This window comes from Plectropomus leopardus, chromosome 1, assembly GCF_026936395.1.
Source record: "Plectropomus leopardus strain MGB_pleo_1.0 chromosome 1, ASM2693639v1, whole genome shotgun sequence".
Classification (NCBI taxonomy): Eukaryota; Metazoa; Chordata; class Actinopteri; order Perciformes; family Serranidae; genus Plectropomus; species Plectropomus leopardus.
The window spans coordinates 14,045,827-14,065,793 of NC_142176.1; the positions used below are offsets into that span (position 1 = coordinate 14,045,827).

Here is a 19,967-nt window from a genome sequence, read left to right on the forward strand (position 1 = left end):
AATTTTTGTTATTCCACGTCAAGAAAGGTGCGTTCTCTAAGCGACTGGGTCAGGCAGGGGGAATCACATTAACTGACTCAGATCTGCCACAGTAGCTTATATAACTCTCACTGTCACTGTTTATCAATTTGCAATGCTTCAAATTTTATTACATTTGCAATGTTTTTTCAGGCTGTGCCACTGTTTGGTCACACTTTTCTGAAGGCCATCTACTTTTTGCATATTTAAATATTTAAAGGTTCTGTGTGTGACATTCAGAGCATTAATATAGGGTAAGAGCAAACCACTGTTTCCTGTTTAAAGATATAGTCAAGTAATGGTGTCCTGAGAAGAGGATGACGCTACCTCTGCATGTGTTGTACTCGGAGCTTCTCTGTAGTTCGTGGTGGTAAGCCTGTCTGGCTGCATGTGCATGTGAGTGCATGTGTGTATCTCACTGACGAGCTCATCGACGGCGCTTTGCACTGTGTTCATACTGCTGTTACCACTGATATGGGGACTGTTTCATCAAAACATCAAACAATGGAGAATTCACCTTATGGGCAGATAACTGAACCACCTACTGAGCACAGGCCCAGGGGCCCAAAATATCAGGGTCCACCTTAGCCTTTAACTCAAACTAGGAGGAGATTTAAAATGACCAAAGGCAGACACAAAGATACAAAGGAACTGCAGAGACACAAAATAACTGCAAAAATGGGCAAAACAAACATGAGGAGACATAAAATCACAAACTATGCATAAAGACTAAAGAAAGACACAAAGAAACACACCACAAATATAAGCAAAGCCACAACAAAGTCTGTGTGTCTTGCTCCTGTGTAGTGGGTCCCTTTGTATATCTGTGCCCAGGGGCCCATTGTTTTATAATTTGCCTATGTATGCACTGTATGCATAATCTGATAATTGTACAGTAAGCTAATTACAATGCATATTAATTGGCTGCATGTGTTTTTAACATTTAACCCAAACAGCACATGATCATGCTTGCCTTGGTTTTCAACCTGGAGAGAACATCATTACTCATGTGCCATATTTACAGTTTATTGAGAGTTATGGGTAGCTGTAAACGTCTGGCATTGCCATACTGGCTGTGAAGTGATTTTGTTAGGATACAGTCACATGCGAGCTAATGCAGGCAAGTGACCATCACCTGCTGAGCTGTTATTCATGCTGAATGTGAAGAAAACTCCTAGCCAATGTGCACTAGCTGGCAGATAAATACCACAAAAATGATATTATTGGTAGCTACATTTTACATTTTCTTAGGTTCATGCCATGTGTCCCATCTCATGGCCAGCCAGGTGGCATCTCTCATGTGGGGCAGTTTGTATTTGGTTATACAGGGCAATGTCTCCTCCACATTTATTCATATTTTTTTTGGTCAAATTTTACCAAAATTGAACTCCATGCAATGCAAAGATGCAAATTTGCCTTCCACTGAAAGTGAAAGTGTATTTGCCCCATTGCTTGTGTAGAAGATGAATATTAACAGCATATGCATTTCACCAAACCACCCCTCTTTTTGTCTTTTTGGGGTGGGGTGTGTGGGGGGGTATTATCTCCTGCCTGTGTGTACTTTGAGTTATGTGATTGAAGGCGTCCAGTGTAATGACGTAGGCACGTCCGTGCGCGCTCCGGTCAAAGCCTTTCCTGTACGGCGGAGGGTAAGTCATGGATGAGCCGAGCCCTGCAAAAAATCAGTTGATAAAATTTACCATTCATGATGTAAACGCGACCAAACTGTTGTAACGTGTCTTGTGCAACATCCGATTCGTTTTGTGAGAGTCCTGTTGAGTTTTGCGTTCGTTAATTTAAGTTTGTGCAGCGTCGTAGCGTGAAGAGGTAACGCTAGCATACGAAGTTAGCTTCCGTTATCCAGCGGTTCCGCTTTCACTGCTTGATGTTGTCATTTTGTTTCTTATCAGGTGATCTGAGCCTGACCGCCGCCACTGTACACACAGCTCATTCATGTCACGCTGTTTGCACCACAGGTATGGAGATAGTTTTTTTTTTTTAATATATTGTAGCAAAAGTTAAACTATTTTAGCTCTGAAATATTAAGGGATGTCTGTTAATAATATTAAAGAATAAGTTTCACATGTGTTAAATATGAAATTCTAGTTTTGCTCATGAAAAATCACTAAAATTTGGGTTGTCTGGTAATGAATTGAAATTTACTTGCTTAATTATTCAAGGTTTATATACTTTAAGTCTAGTTTCTTTTGAAATATGTAGTTTTGTAATTTCAAAATGCACTTTAGGCTAAAGATAGAGGAGAGTTCCTGTTTAAAGCAGTAGTGCCTAGTTTTTTGTAATTTAATTTATTTGTGTAAAATTGTTTATTATATTTATATGTAATGATTTATCACTATGAAATGTGAATTGGCAAGAGCAGGAAATTGAAGAAAAAAGAAAAGCCTTTCTTGTATGGCTGGAGGAGATTTGAGCCTGACCGTTGCTACTGTACACACAGCTCATTCATGTCACTCTTTTTGTACCACAGTGGATGAATTTGAGAGTAAAGAGCCAGAGACCCAGTGCTGCTTCCTGTCGCATTATTCCACAAACCCAGAACACAACGCAGAGGGAAAAATCACACGGGTTACACTTGCATCAAATATAAGTGAAGGAGAGGTGAATATTTGCCAGTCTTACTTTCTCTCACGTGTGACCTTAACCTTGTAGTCAATTACAATGAAAAAAAAGACACAGTTCTTATTTTGTGCAAAAACAAATGTGTGGATCCCAAAGTTGCAGTCTTTTTAGCTTATTGTTCCCTCTCTGTGATTCCCCAGACTCTGTAACCCTGTGGTGCTGTGGTGGATGGTGCAGGGATGCAAAGGACAAGTAGAGTCAAGCTAACCTGGTCTCAGGTAAGGGCTGTTTTCTATTTCTGTTGGCGGCAAAAAAAGTATTTCACTTATGGTGTGGCCTATTAGAATAGATAAATAGCCTATTTATAGAATGTAGACCACACTGGTTTAGTGGACGTCATATCAATGAGATGTGCTACCTGTGCTGTGACAGTAGACTGCTGAAACTATAACGCAAACAGGCTTTTGTTTGTGTAATTTAGTATTTCACTCCTCCATGACACTGATATTAGTATAATATCATTTGAGGTGAAAAGGCTGTGGGTATAGTTGTTGAAGAACCTATTGAAAGCAAAACCACATTTAGTCTGGAGCTGATTTAATCACAAACAAGAAGTCAGTTAGATGCATTATTAGAATCAGTTCTATTGTTAGAGTAGATATTTAAGATATCATAGTGCACGCTGATGAGTGTTGTCTTGTATTTCTGACATTTATTGAACAATGTAACCAAGAGTGATTTGTTTAGCATTCTGAGCCCATGCGTCACTGTCAGTGAAGTGTGCTGGAGCTGGGTTTTGGTACAGTAGGGGTGCTGGTAATGGTGTCTTTTTAATTGTGCTCCTGTGTGTGAGCAGGTGAGGGGGAGGCTAGTGTGTGTGTGTGTGTGTGAGTGCATAGTACTTTGATGAAGTGTGGGCACATGTTTATGTGTTTTGCGAGCTGTCAATGCAGATTTACAGAAAGTAGTGATGTGATATGTGGAGAGCCCATTTTTATGCTGAGCACAAAATGAAATGTGTTTGATGTCGCATACACTTTATATCCTATGCCAAGATGAGAATGCTCTTCTGTAGGAAGAGGATGAATACCATTTCATGGGTGACCTTGCAGAGGATTTTCAAAAGATGTGACTGTGGTATGATTTTAAGAGATAGTAAACATCTTTAAGTGTGTTCAGGATGTTTTGCTGCCCCAAGTGTTTCCCCACTCTCCTTATTTACAATAAAAACAGACTAAATTAATTCTTGAAGGCTGAGAGCTCAAGTATGCCTGGAGCAGAATTTGTAATGGGACAGAAAATGTATTACACACAAAAACAGACTTGCACTCAGAAACATTTCAATCCCTCATTTAAAAATAAAGTTTGTTACCTGACAGACATATTCATGAGTGTAAATTCTAAATAAAATGAGATCTGCTTTTAAAATGAGTAGGCTCGTGGCTATCCTTCAGTTAAAGGGATACTTTGCTAATTTAAACCAGCTTTGTATCATAACTATATGGGAAGTATGTGTATGAACTATGGTAAACTCCCCTCCGTCTTACCAGTGCCAAGATCTCCTTGTTTATGTCCCAGCAAAAATCCGCTGGATAAAGCAAAACCTGTTTTAAGGTGGATTTTCTCTGGCTTTAGGATTGTTACTCAAAGCTACAAATTATGATTCAACATTTTTTTGTGTTCCTGCCACCACAGACACAAAAAGTATGGTTGCGCATTGAGAAAGAGTCGCCCCTCCCCTCTCTTCTCTCTTCCTCAAACTCTGGTCAAAAGGTTAAGAGAAAGTGGGCACCATGCTGTTTCTTGTATAATGAAACAGTAGATAAAATACTGAGTACAAACAGTAAAACTAGCCAGTGCTGATCAAATTTAAACTGATATTCTGTCACTGAATTGCCTATTTTTTGCCTAAAATGTCTGAAAATGAAAGCCTAAAAATGAGATCAAACTGTAAAACTAAGCTGTGCTTATCAAACATGAAACAAGTTCCTGTAACTGCGTTACCTATTTTTCGCCAGTTTCTAGAGAAGCATATTTTAGTACACTGTTTAGCTGTCATATGCGAATTTGTAAACAGGAAGAAGGTGCCATACTGTTTCCTGTATTGTGAAAAGGGAAGCTGAAAATACTGAGATCAAACAGTAAAACTAAGCAGTGCTGATTAAATATAAACTCAGATTCTGCCACTGTATTGCCTATTTTGCCTCACGAGTCTTTAGGAAGGCATTTTTGTGCACTGTTTGACTGTAATATGAGAATTCATAAACAGAAAGTGGGCAACATACTGTTTTCTGTTTCGTGAAAACAGGCTGAAAAAATATGAGATGAAACAGTAAAACCAAGCAGATCCAATGTGAGCTGAGATTCTCTTACTGCATGCCTGTTTCTCGCCTCAAATATTGTCAGAAACACATTTTAGTGCACTATTTAACTGCAGTCTGAGATTGTTTCTTACCAGTTGGCTGCCATATGGTTTTCTGTATCAAAATGGCCAAGCTTGCACTACCATACTCACCAGCAGGAGCATTACTTTATTATACTGCAGCACAGTGCATTGTGGTAGTTGTAGGTTTTCAACAGCAAAAGTGAATGCCACAACCTTTGCTATGGTCATGGAGTACTAATTTCAAAGTATTTTTGTCTTTATATTGCATAGACAGACCAGTTTTAAGAAAATACCATATTTCATGAATGCTTTGTGAAAGATACTTTGCAGAGTTTTTGACCGCTAGTAGCACTATAGAGCTATGTCTTTCAGACAGGGTCCCTGTTTTGTCTGCTTCTCATCAAGGACACACTTGCACACACACACGAGTATGCGATAATGTGACACATGTTCCTGCTACTTCGTTGATTGACAGCCGGTGATGGCATTGTGCCAGGAAACATAGCAAGGTGTCAGTTTTTGCTAGCAAGCAAATGCTTCAAAGCTCTGAAATATAAAAGCATTTCAAATGTTTGTTACACCTCAGGGATACACACAGCGTGTTTTGGTGAAAAACACTGTATGTAAATACAACTTGGTTGATTAACAAGAAAACGCCACAGGGTACCTTTAGGTTCTCATTTGGGCTAAGATGTATGCATGTACTTTCATTATGTGCAACGGAGGCTCCAATACCTGATTAAACCAGCAGGCATAATATTACATTGTTTTTACTTTGGTGTCTCACACAGAGACACAACAGTAAACCAACAATTTAGTATAAAAATATGCATCTGTCGCCGTCTCTTTTTCCTGTTTGACTGAGCAATAATAATAACTTGTATTGGATATGTATCACCAGGATAGTTTCTGGCAATACTTGCAGATAATGATGTTCCTTAGCTTGTAATTCACATCCTCTCTGAAAGGCAACAACACAGAAAGCCACAGAAGTCGAGGAAAAGCTTTTATGGAACTTCATGTAACGGCCTTTTCAACTTAAACACAGCAAGAGAGCAACAGCAACATCAGGCTCTGTCCGAACTCCCCCCCCCCCCTTTGCTTATTCCTCAACTATAGCAAAAACATGGCTCATATTTGCAAAGAATATATCCCTCACTTGCATTTTTACCATCTTATCAATACATGGACAATGAGAGGTGATCCCAGAAACTCTCCTCGACAATTCGACAATAACCTAAAGGTAATACTTGTGTGCATGTTAAAGCATGTCAGTATGTGTTTTAGCTTGGTAAAACCGGGGGCCTGTTTCAGAAAGAGGGTTTAACAAACTCTTTAATGTCACCCTGAACTGTGAGTTGACTAACCCTGGGATGGAAATCGCAGAGTTTTTAGTTTCAGAACAGTTACAACTCTGAGTATGTTATGTACGCACGCTGAATGAAAAAAGCCATTGTCAATGGAGCTTTGACACTACGACTCATTATAGCAACAGTTATATTAAAGGCACAGCCTCTGTTTTAATCAAGTGGATGTAGAGATAGGCCTATTAATAGCCTAACTGAGATCGCAAGCTCCCCCAGAGCTTGGCAGGATTATGAGACATTTTTCATGTATTTGCAGACTGTGCACATTTGTCTTTAACAAAGAGCCTGAGTCAGAGTGGAGAAATGTGTCAATAAGGTAACACAAGGGTTTTATACAGGCCATCATTACTGCTGCTACATTACATTTTAAATATAGCTTTTTTAATACAACACAGGGGCAGCGACAAAGATGAAAAATTTAAGATTGAAAAAAAGGTTTAGTAAATTAAAACATTTTCACTGACAGTTGTTAAAACACGTGCAGACTAAACATCTTATTTGAAAAAAACCTCACTTTCACGTTCTGCAGCTGCAGCACCATCATGCTCCCTAAGAAATATTAGTATAATCTCAAATATTCTAGGAATTCTGATCATATGGAGTGTATGAACACATCATGTGTTGGGGATAATTAGACACATTTTAGTGGAACTGTATGGACAAACTGACAGCTGTCTGCAGTGCTAAAAAAGACAGAAATACAGAGGTTTGATTTGTGACAATATCCATGCGAGGATGAAAATCACTTTTCAAAGAAATTACTGTCAGCACATAAGAGCACTAATTTTAGATTGTCCTGAGTAACAAACTAATGTCCGACCAGGATTTTCATTTTAACAAACAGTAAACCTCCACTAATTAAAGCGCTTTAATCTTTGTTATGATCCAGACTGAATGAATGAAGAAAATAAAACAGCGTGTATGTCTCGCGCCGGCTTTGTCAGAGGGAGGAGACAGAGACAAACTCAGGGTTTGTAGAACCTGCCAGCAAACAGGTTAGGTTCACAGTCAGTTACCACGTTAACTCACTCAGATTTTAAGTTTCCTCTCTTTCTAAAACAGGCTGAAGTTACCCATCATTCTTGGCATAGGTTTGAGTTACCTCCTTTTCTGAGATGGAAAAGCCAGAGTTTCCCTCATGTCAGGGTTAACAAACTCTGGGTTTTCACTAAACCTGCTTTCTGAAACATGCCCTAAATAAACAAAAAAGAAAAAAACAAAACAAAACAAAACATGAAGGTGTTTTGAATGGATATCTTTCCAAATATATTTTGTGATGTTTTATGTGCTATTTTAGAAAACAGCTCCAGCTCAAAATTTGCTGTTTATTTTTTCCCCATTGAGCTCAGAAGAGAAGCAGTGAGGATAGCTTGTGTTTCGCAGAGAAAATGCAGAGATAAAAAGGATATGAGGGAGTGAAAGAGCAATACTTGTTCTTTTGCTTCTTGTTTGCTGTGGGAATTCTGCAGTCTTATTATTGTGTTTACTAATTTAACATTAGCAAGGTCAATCCTTTCACTTTGTTCCCATCCCACTTGGTCTGCTCCTCTGCTTGGCTGATACATTGACTTTGCAAAAAGATCATTTGACTTATAGAGATTTCAGAAGATGCATATTATTCTCCCAGCAGACTTGTGTCTTAATTTTCATCCAATTACTGTCAAAACTAGTGAAAATCAAGACATATCTTTCAGAGTTTTTTTCTCACTTATAAATGTAATGCTCTCTAGACAAATCAAAGACAAACAAACTCAAATACAAAAAAGCCCTTTCTGGTTACTTCTAATTTGACACACAACACAGTCAAATAGTTATCTTGAAATGGACAGTTCCAGTCCTTGATTATGACTTAAAACCATTGTAAAACACAGCTTTGATCGCATTACAGTTTAAGTATTACTTTTGGTTCAAAATGTCAGATTTTATTGTGGATTTTGATGTACTAGTTGGGCTACATGCGGATAAATTGTTAAAAGAGATGGACCGGACAGAGAAGTAAGATACAAAAGAAAAGAGACACCCTGAAACTGATGAAAGAAAAATTGAAGAGCTGTAAAAGTTTTCAGTCCACTATTGACATTTTGCAGCGATAAAAATGATTGAAGTGAGATGAACAGACTGTAAACTTTATCTAACTTACAGATGTCAAAGTTTTTTCCTTTATTTGCAGTTGAAACAAGGTTATACATGGCAATATATGGCAATATATTTCTCTATATATATATCACAAAACATCTAAAATCCCAGTAATACTGTATCGTGACTTAAGTATCATGATAATATGGTAATATATGGTGATCTAGTGCAGGGCTTAATTGGTACAGCATTGCTCCAAATGTCAGCCTATCCTTGTGCCTGTCTAGAGATCACAAGTTTATAAAGTTGAAGTAGTAAAAAAACTTTGTAGAAAAGGATGCAACAAATATTTCACTATCAAGTAAACACAGATGCTGACTTTCAGAAAATCAAGCAATCTCAGGCACTTAATCCAGACATTTCTAAAGGGTCTTAAACAAAGTTTGGTTCAATGTGCAGCTCCATATGGGACACAGAGCTCAAGAGGGCAACCGCCAGCTAAAGCCCAGATCATTCATCACCTGCCTGGACAGGAACTCTCAGAAGTATACAACGCTGTCATTTAATGAATGCACAAAAATACACAAAGATGCCGAGAACTAAACAAAAAGAGCCTACAAGGATTTATGTTTGAGCAGCCAGGGAGCCCTCTGTGTCCTGTTGCTTCGTTGCTGTCGTCCGATCCACCAGCCTTCCATCTCCATCTGAAGCAGACAATGTAACTCTAGACATGTTACATGTTACATGTTTTTGTATTGCAGCCTCTCTCACTTTTCTCCAGCTATGTTGTCAATAATAGCATTATAATTATTGTTACGGTGTAACTTTGTAACTCAGCAGGTAACTGGGAATGTTAATGACAGGCATAAATGTAAAATTCTGAAATCTTACTAGCTACTTAACCAAAGTAAGAGCTTAGAAGAGTGCTAATGTGATTGAACACTCCTTCAGCAATTGCATATTTAATGGTGATATCCAGATAACTGTTAATAATCACCGAAATCTCTGAGCATGCTTGACTAGCCTGATTGCATGCTTTCCACTGCGTCTGTGTGTTGCCTGGCAACCATTCTGCCAAATGTTGCCGAATAGATACATTGCTTGGTGGAAAAATGATTCGTCATTTAGTTGTTTGATCATTTGCGCAGACATAGTACTTATGTAACAATGGCCTTAAATACTTCAATATATACACATGACAGCTTCTTGACAGCCTGTTGTTTTACTTTTTGTAATGGATCATGGCATAAGTGATAATAAGGGATAATACCAGACGAGCTTCGCTTTGGAGATAGATAGATTACAATCACGATGCAAACAAATTGCGGGTCATTATACTACCCAGCCTATGGACACTTACCAACAAAATACCATTTATGAAAACAACTCAGTTCATTTACTTGTATAACTAATTTTGTTCTCGCATTTCTTTTTTAAATATCAGGCAGAGTTCTTGGGCTTCAAAACCCCTGCCATTTGCATTAATAGAAGCCATTTAAATGGACTTTTGCAATGGGTAAAGAAAAAGAAATTTGCTGATTACTCTCAATATCATGCTTCACAATATTATTAAACTCTTCTCAGAAGAGATCTGTAGCAGTCTCTCTCCCTCACACATTCGGCCCCCCCTTCTGTCACACACATACACAGTCTAATCGATGTCTCTCTTTACATCTTATCCATCACATCTCACTTCTCTGCATTTGTTTTTGTGTTCAGGTTTAGTTGTATGTTGTCTCTTTCCCTCCCCTTGCAGTTATCTCTCAGGCCCACAGGCAGTTTTTCCTCTTATTTCAGATGTCCTCTATTTCACTCACAAATGTTTAGTTGATTCACGTGTCCATCATCCAACACATTTGAAATTAATTTTGTATGGTTCTTACCTGTTCTCGCTCCCAACTCGTCAAAAACCGTTGCTTTGTCAGTGATGTTGGTGTCACACATTTACACAGGTAGGCACCTTTCACGTCAGTATGATATGCACTTTACAAGTGAATTTTAGAGGCAGTGGGAAATCATATACTCCCGCATTGCAATGTAATGAGCAGAAACCATTCCTTACCATACCTTCTGAGAAACAGAAGTGTACTTTTAAAAAGACACAATGCATACAACAAGCTTAAAATTGATGCGCTGTCCTGGAAAGCCCAAATCAGACACATGAGGATACATAGCGTGTCAAATTTAGATGTGAAGGTCCACTGACCAAACGGCAGTATTTGGTGTGTTGGGATGACAATGTGTTGAGTTCTGACTGAACAGCTAATTCACTCATTTTTATTCTCTTAACTCAAAGCTAAAGCATAACAAAAACTTTGCTTGCCTGAAGTTAAAATCTGGCAAATTCATCTAGAATTGTACAAAACCCTGCACAAGGGTTATATTCTTCCAGCCAGAATTGAGAATTGGCAGTGCTCATAGCCATTATCACCCACATAACATTCAGGACTCACTTTATGCAAGAGGCAGTGCTCCCAAACAATCAAACAACATAACCTGAGTTTAATAAGTCATGCCTGGTAACACCTCTTACAGCGCAGCTCACTGATCACATCTGTTCACTTTGCTGATTGAGTACCTGTAGTTGTAGTTTAGTGCTAATTGGAAGAATTTCTAAATGTAGCCAAATCTCAGGCCATAACCTTTTTCTATTGCGTGGATCTTTCTCCCGTTTGATGTTTTTCTGCTGTGACAAAATAAGTGATAATTAGTGTGGATAAAAACTAAGATGAGTTAGTGAGGAGAAGGTAGCTCTTTTTGAGGAAAGTGAATGTGAAGAAGAGGGGGTGTGTGTTTACAGAGATATGCATAAATAAATTGTGAGGAAATGAGAGGAAGACAGTACAAACAACAGATTATATGTTGAAAAGGGCAGTTTAGTAAAACTATTGATTTTTAGGGTTATTTTTTAGAACTTAATGCCATTTAACCTCCGAGTGTGCTTGAATATATTACTGATCTGGTATAACTGGTACCTTTTCCTAAGTTGGAAGAAAAGACAGTTATCTGGGTGGTTGGTATCTTTATTGATTCTCTTGGCCTTATTTTTGCAGTGCCTGTTGTAAACATCCTTTATGCAGGGTAGAGCGGCGCCTATAGCATGTTCAGCTAAACGAACAACTTTTTGCAGGGTTTTCTTTCCGTACCAGGCTGTGGTCTTTCCTGTCAGGATGCTCTCAATGATGCAGGAGTAGAAATTCTGCAGTATTTGAGGGGATTCCCAAAATTTTCTCAAGTGTCTGAGAAGATACAGTCTCTCTTGCCCTTCTCACCACTGAGTCAGTATACAGCGTCCAGGTCAGGCCCTCAGTGTACTGAAATATCTCAATATAAACATTGTGCAGACTGGAATCTCCAGCCACTGCAGGTCACAGCTTGACATGCAGGCCAGAGATGAACAAAACGCTCCTTTCTTTTACATACTATAGCTCTCTTCATATGTTGCATCCCTCATATACAGCACACAATTCAGCTTACACCCTTACAGCTGTGTCATATACATAAAAGCATCAGTGTGATCTCAACACCCTTTTTCCTTTTCTCTTCCTTTGCCACTTTACTTCTCTGGCAGTTTTATTTAATATTCACTCAATGTATAACTTCCCCTCATACCTCCTATTTTGACTACTTTCTTACTTCCTTTCATCTTCTGTGCCTTTTACTGTGAAAACAACTCTTTCCATCAATTCTCATCTAATGAAGAAAACCTGAAAACATCTTAAGTTGCCAAGATGCACGCTCAGGCTCAGTGTGCTACAAGTAAGAGCTCATTTATGCTCAATGTTGGATGTGCATGTTTCCTAAAAGATTAAGGATACTGACAAAACTGAGCAGTATCATTGGAATTTGTAGGGGCAGTGTACAGGGTTTCTGCAACCATGGACACCCCAGAAAAGTCATGGAATTTATTGATCTAATTTTCCAGTCCTGGAAAAGTCATAGTATCAGTTAAAAGTTTTGGAAAATTCATGTTTTGTTGTTTTGAAATTAATTAATCAATAATGAAATTAATTATAACAATAATCTTCCGTCAATAACTTTCCACATAATGTTGTTGAATTTATTTTTCTTTAAGTTATAAGTATACAAAGGTTAACTGGCATGCTTTTTCATTTTTAAAGACTAATACCGGCCAAGCCTCCCCCTTTGAGACTAGTTTGTTGTGTATGTAGCAGAGTGTGGCACAGTTCGTCATGAGAAATCAGACTCTTGTGTTTGTGTGTTATAGAATAGTGTGTGTGTTAGAAAAGTACTTCAACTGGGCTGGCGAGTGCTGCAGACACATGCTTTTCTGAAATGGAAATTTTATTATAGGTCCTTGAATGGTTATAGAAAAGTTGTGAAATTTGTCCATGAAAATGTATGGGAATCCTGAGTGTAGCGTAGTTCAAATCAGATATGACCGTAGGAAATGACAAAGACTTTTCATAAATGGCGGAATGGAACAGAATCAGTGATATGGTGAAAATAAAAATCTGTTTACGTGTCGTGATGCACTTAATGCGTCTTAGCCCACTGTCATCTACAACGCTGCCTCCGGTAAAAGGTACATTATTACAACCAAGTCCCCAGGAACCGCACTGCAATCTTACATTGTGGCCATAAGTGGAATTACACTGCCGGGTCCATGACGTGATTCCAGGGGTTCCAGAAAGACTTTTCTGCCATTGACTTACACTGGGAAAGAGTATGTAAATCAGTGGCTAAAATTTTTTGTGACTCAAACCCCCCACGAAATGACTTATTTAACAATCAGGGTTGATTTAGTCAGATAATGTTTGAAAAGTCTAGTAGAGCTGCAAGATGAAATCATTTTACCCCCATTCAAGCTAGCAGAGTGTGCAGTCAGCTACGCTCAGCCGCATTAAGTCTCCAGTGCATATGCCTTATGGGCCCCAAAATTAAGAAGATGCCATGGAAATAGAGCATTTTTTGCTTCATGCACTGCTCTCATAGAATGAACAGGCCTCCAAAGCTGTATCCAGGTCTTTAATACGTCTACGAAAGAAAGCGGGTATAAATGATCCTTAACTGTGTAAAGTCATCAGATTTAAAACCATGGTAAAAAATATCTTCCAAATTTGACTCAGATTTAAGTTGTTCATCAAATACATGAAAAGGAAACATGAGAACATGTAAAAAAAAATACTCAAACAACAAAACAATAAAAAAAACGTTGGTCTTTAACAATGATGGCCATCCTTTCTTTCACAACACTGTGTAAAATCACATTTAAAGGGAAAACAATTGTTAATGAGAGTTCAGACAATATGCATTACAATGAAGCCTTAATATAGCACCAACACAGGTTAAATGAATCTTTTAGCGCCAGCAGGTCCATCAGTAGTGAGCTGTGGGAACTGTGACCATATGGCGATGATAGGTCACACTAGACAGAGGTCCACAGAGAGCGCCTGAACAAACCCATGCTGGCAGGTAAAATTAAAAACACCCTGTCAAAACGCAAACAAAATTAACTGCCTGCTTTAATCCCAAGGGATGCTACCTTGCAGGTGCAGATCTGTCTGCGTCTTGGCCTCTGGCCCTGGTCTGGCAGAGGAGCAAAGCATAAGGTAAATGAAGTGGAGAACATGGTCAGGCCTGGTGGGTGGCAGGCGCAGGGCAGAAGGGTGCCAGCCAGCCAGTCCCCTCCTTGGACAGAGGGGGTTAGGGGGCAATGGAGACAGTGTCTAAGCTGGATGAAACAGTCCCAGACATCAAACAGCGTGAGGTCTTACAAGGCTCATTAGGAAAGAGGCTGCAAGTTCTTTAGACCACTCTTTGTTGTGTTAAATAGACACAGTTTTGCTCCCATGGTGAACTATAATGCTTGTCTACAGGATGCAAGATGTTAGAAACGTAAGAAAAAAGACACATTCTAATTTTTTTTTTTTTGCTGTCGTTTAACAGGGTCAAATGATCATCATTAAATGTCCCAGAGTTAGCTTGAAAGCAAGATTTCAGCAGTCCCTGGGCAGGCGAATCACCAAAAGAAATGTGTGGGGCTGTACCCGACTCATAATTGTGTCAGTCATGAATATTTGACTCTTCCTTCCTTTTCTTCCTTGTAGAGTTTGAAATGATCTCAGCAGGATGTTCATGTCGACAGTGACGTTCAACCAGCTGAGTTAGGCCGCCAAGCTAATACGGGCTAAATATGACTGATCAGAAACATGCAACAACATTTTTTAATGACACTAAATAGCAAACAAATGCCAGAGACTGTATTGTACACAAACAGGAAGAAGATAATGTTATCTTCGAGCCTAAATTGGCAAAGCCTCTTTCTGGGCAGCTGCCTCCATCTGACTCACCCCTAATTTCCACCAGATCCGTGTGCAGTCCGGCTCCGATCCGTCACGGCAGACGAAGCAAATAGATTACACTCTAGTCTATGTGTTAATTTTCACCGGCTCCGCTGCATTGCAGATCGACTCCGTCCCAGCTCTGGCAGTCCGGACGCTTGTGGATCAGATACGCAAGGCACTTCTCATAAATTCAGCCGCATATAACACAGAGCAGACAGGAAGTCAGACAGCGACACAACATTAAAACATCCAGTTAAAACATCCAATGAGTGGATCCAGGCCTGGAGTTAACAGGCCAGAGGTTTTCGGAGGTCACTACCAACAACATGGATGAAGAGAGGCTAATTATGGAGGTGGAAAACCACAGAACGATTTATGACACCACCATAGAAAGTAAATGGCGTGGAACAACTTATTGGGAGTTATGGGAGTGAATGGACTTAATATTTCTTCATCTGTACTGATATAATGCGCTTGATTCTGTAATTTCTATGGGAATTCCTCTGTCTCGCCACTCCAGCTGATCCGGCAGTGCTGCACTGTGCCGGAGTCAAACTGCAACCGGTAGGAATTGACGGATGAGGGAGAACAGAGCAAAACTGTAGCGGAGCCGTAATGCAGTGCACATGCAAGCGGTGGAAGTCCTGGGTCAGACTCACCCTGAGTCTGGAGCTGCCTGTACCAAAGAGCAGCGTAAAGCAAGGAGTTCTCACTCTGCAGCTAAACATCGGGACCAAAGCATCTCCCTAGAGGTACACTGCACACTAGCTTACAAAAAAAGCCCCTTTAAAACAAAAAAAAAAACCACTGCTCAACTTGGACATTCTTAGTCGACTGAGAGGTCTCTGACTGATGATTCGAGTCTTTGACTTTCAGGGGACAGCCCTAGAATTGTGGCATCAAATGTTATAATTCGGTCGGGGTTACTGAGAATAAACATTGCATCGCACAAAATTAAAAGCACTTCCAATTTAAAAAACAATACAATACAATCAACATATCATAAATGCAACCTATGTTAAAAGTGTTGGGAAACTTACTCTTGGAGTACAACTGGTTAACAAATATTAATTATTGTGTTAAAAAGTCATGTAACTATTTGAATTACTTCATCAAAGTAAGGTTACTTATTACATCTGATAACATCTTGATTACTTTAAACTGGGCCGTAGAGCAGAGAAGACCTCTGCTGTGTTAATGCATTTACACCTACATAGAAGCTCGTTATTGAAAATGCTGTATTTGGTTGTAACCCTTATAATCACCAACATTTTGATCAGTAACTGTAATTGAATTACTTACCCTTTTTCACAATAACTGTAATGGGTTAACATTTATTTTAGTATTTAATAATGTAATGGTGTTACATTTAACGATTTACTGTGTTTGTGAAGCTCAAAACTTGTGTTTGGACTATCCAAAAGCAGTAATAATTCACCTCTGGGGTATTTTATTTATGACCACTATGTGTTTGTATTGTATATTGTTGCTCTTATAACTCTTTGTGTACTCTTGGACATGTATTAACAAACAAAAAGGGCTTTTGAATTACTGTCTGACATAGAAATTGTACATCTAGCAGATGTCTGCAGTAGTGTGAACATTCTTGTGCAGGGGTAGCCTAAAAATAACAAAAATACCTTTCCTACAGAGGTGTGTCATATTAGGTTTGAAGCCAATTAGAAGCATTTGTCAGGTATGAAAGAACAGTGGTATCAGATCATCTGTGCCACCAAAACAGGAGAAACTGTCAAAAAAGCTTGCAAAATCATTTAACGTATCACAGGGAAGTCAACATTCTGCCACTAAATTTCAGACGAGCTGCACTTAGAAGAAGCTGGAGGTAGCTAACATGGATATGATGGACACATTAAAGGAGTTGACAAATTCTGCTAACTGGCATCCAGCTTAATGTGACCCACATTTGTAGCTGTGGTGATGTAAGTACCTCAAAGTTTTATTCCTTTTCATGAATAGTTTATAATATTTTGTTGTTTTTCTGTCTTCTCTGAAAGTCAAAGTGTCTGTGATTCTTTAGACAAGAGGCATATGGGAATTATGGCACATTTACAACAAGCAGGGAACTCTCCTCTTTTTTACTTTCTATTTTGAAAAATCTTGACAGTTTAGTTTGACTTGATTTGGCAAACGAGAACGATGGCAGCTGGTATCCGTCGTATAATCACACAACACTGTCTTTTTTATGTTTTTGTACCGAAAACATATTTCATATTTTTGTACCTGGGATGAAAAAAAACCCAGAGATGGTAAATTATAGCAAATGCACTAACTTGATTTACTCACCATCAATTTTTTACTCTCTTAAAGAATAACAGACTGTAAACTAATCCATGTGAAATTTTATTTACAAGCCTTGGTTTGCTCAGAAATGCGCATTTCAGTCTAAATAGAGGAGGAAAATGTGCCAAAAGGAAAATTTTCCACTAAGTCTGTGAAAATATCAGGATGCAGATAATGTCTAAGTGTCAGTTTGAAGAGTGGGTTAAAGGCAAAGTGAATTGCTTTTTCTTTCTTACATGACTATTACAGTAAAAAGGCTCCCTGCCCAAACTTCCATTAGCACCATCTTCCCTGTGGAGTGTGTCGTCAGTATGAGTAAATGGCTTCTAATTTTTAGACATATTGGCATTTTCAAACTGCTGATTGCTGATTGGTGTCACACAAGGAGTTTGTTTAATAATAATATTCCTTTTATATTGCACTTCTGTAGACTCGACATTTAAAGTGGAAATTGCACATACATACATCATGCAGTGGCTGTGGCAAAATGAAGATGAATAAGACCAATTCCTTAAAAAAAAACAACAACCAAAAAGCCCTTATAGTTAAAATAATAATGATATTAAGAAATTTAAAAGCACTCTGAAGATTGTAGGTGAAAGCAGGCTGGTGCAGTTAATAACAGACAGGGTAGTCACAAAGACGTCATCGGTTGAGGGCTCAGCTGAATGTGCTGCTACCAGTCAAAGTGTCAGAGATCCACCACTTGCAAAGTGCTGTGGTCAATATCTGGAAAAATACCCCAACAAAAGTCAATAAATTAGCGTTTAGCAGACTGTCAACAAGGGACACTTGCTACAGTTTTAGTCGTGCTAGCGACATGGCTCTGTGGCAGTGCTGGTCTTTTGGTCAGACTGACGGGTGGTCCAACGATTTGGTCCAAAAATATGAAATATCCCAACAGCTATTGAATGGATTTCCATGATTTTTGCATTGTAGGCACAGGATAAATCCTAATTTTATAGGCATGGTATTTACGGTTAGTTTTAATTATCATATGCTAGTATATCCACAAGCTAAACTAAGATAGTAAAGATGGCACGACTGTAAACTCTATTCAGCTGGCCCGGATGTCAGTAAGACCTCAGAAGGACTTTGGTATCTAATGTCGGACAGTCGTAAAATTTTGGTCTGAATAGAAATCAGATTGACGATATTTTAGATGTCTAACAGCATTAGAATTTCATGTTGTGTGGACGTTAACATTATGATGTTTTGCTGATGTTGAGTTTTGTTCATACCTCACAACTAAATGTTGTTATTCTACATCAAGATGATGTTGGGTCAGGTGTTGGGGTTGGACAACTTGATGAATTGTTCTTTCATCCTTGCTTTAGCTTTAGGTCTTCTCATTTACTAATAATGAAGAGAAGATGTGTGCTTTCTTTCCTACAAAGGTGTTGATTTATCTGTAATGATATGCTTGCATGTATTTTATTTTCATGCTGTTTTTTCCACTCTACCCCTGCAGAAAGAGGTAGATTACATAGATAGATGGATGGATATATAGAGAGAGAGACAGACAGACGGAGACAGATATATGTGTTAATTTGTTGTTGAATGGCACAAGGACCTAATGTGTTTTCCACACTTAATTATTTTACCAGCGGAGTATAATCATTTGGAGTAATGCCCTGGGGACATTATAAATTTGGCCCTGGTATACTGGGAAAGAACTAATGCTAGTTAAATTATCAACATTTTGTGGCGTATGAAATTAATTTGCTACTTAATAGAAAATCAAAATACTGGCTGCTTCCTCTTGGGTGTAATTTCCCATTTGTGAAAATTAAATAGAAATCTCAAACAAAGATATGGGGGATCACTAAAGGTCAAGTGTCTGATAACAAGCCCTCTCTGCCATGTAAATAAATACATTGCATCTTCTAAAGAGCCTCTTTTTATACTGCTAAATGAACTGGAGAAAAATTGCTTAAACTATTCCTCATCTTATCGTGTAGCATGTGGCGGCTGCCTCATAAAGTATACACAAATAAGGATGCCTTTTGCATTTCCAATGTTTTAGAGCCTAAATGGACATGTTGTTTACAATCGTTTGGGCTTCCTTTAACTGATCATTAACTACCAGTCTCTTCTGGCAAATAAGGAGTGTACTGACATGAGTGTCTAAATATACAAAACAATATTAGTTTACTTCAGTGTGTGTGGATACACAGCCATCCCCTGCTGGTGTGCCTCCTGATGGGTGTGCCGTCATGGAAATAAAGTGTCATTTCTCCTTTTGCAATGAGTTATTGGCCATTAATTTCCATTTGAAATCTACAGTCTAATTAACAGGTTTGAAACTACATCAACAGTGGTGATAACCACTGTTTTATTAATAGAACATGCCTTTCGCAGAGTCTGCACACAAAGCCAAGGCAAAGATGGATGTCTCGGCTTTAATTAACCAGAATTATTTACTGACTAGGGCTGGCTTATGGGAGCATCACTCATGTAATGGATATATTAGCAAAAGACTGAAAGGATTAGCTTCTGTGGAATTAACAGACTGTGGGCAGTCTATCATGTGGAGTGAAGGTACTATACAATATTTATACTATATTTATAAACCACAGTGGATGCTGTACTGTATGTGCATATATGCGTGTGCTTTTAGGCGCACATGTGCTTATTTTTTACCAGCAAAAAATACCTTCCTGACAAGATGCATAACAGAATGATACCATCTGTCGTTCATTATGAAGCCCACGCCAAGTGTGATTCCCTAAATCCTAAATCAATTTTATATACTATGTTGTTCTCTGGAGTTGCACATCCAATGGGACTTAGCTGCTGTTGCATTAATGTGGCTTTCAAAACTTTCTCACAATTCAGTCTTCTTTTCATTATTCTCACGTCACAAGGTTTATGATCATGGAGCAGGAATCTGAAGCACAGTTAAGGCCTTGCCCTTTCAGCTGGCAAGCA

General features: G+C 38.7%; 1 long non-coding RNA gene across 4 annotated transcripts in view; it reads left to right on the forward strand.

Moving 5' to 3' along the window:
• The first annotated feature begins 1,925 nt into the window (after window positions 1–1,925).
• The window catches only part of LOC148190379 (uncharacterized), a 156,721-nt gene continuing 138,679 nt past the window's right edge, over window positions 1,926–19,967 (forward strand). For all 4 annotated transcript variants that reach the window (XR_015777430.1, XR_015777429.1, XR_015777432.1 and 1 more), the window contains exons 1-3: window positions 1,926–1,994; window positions 2,507–2,637; window positions 2,799–2,876. This is a non-coding gene — a long non-coding RNA (uncharacterized LOC148190379). The remainder of the gene's footprint in view (window positions 1,995–2,506; window positions 2,638–2,798; window positions 2,877–19,967) is intronic.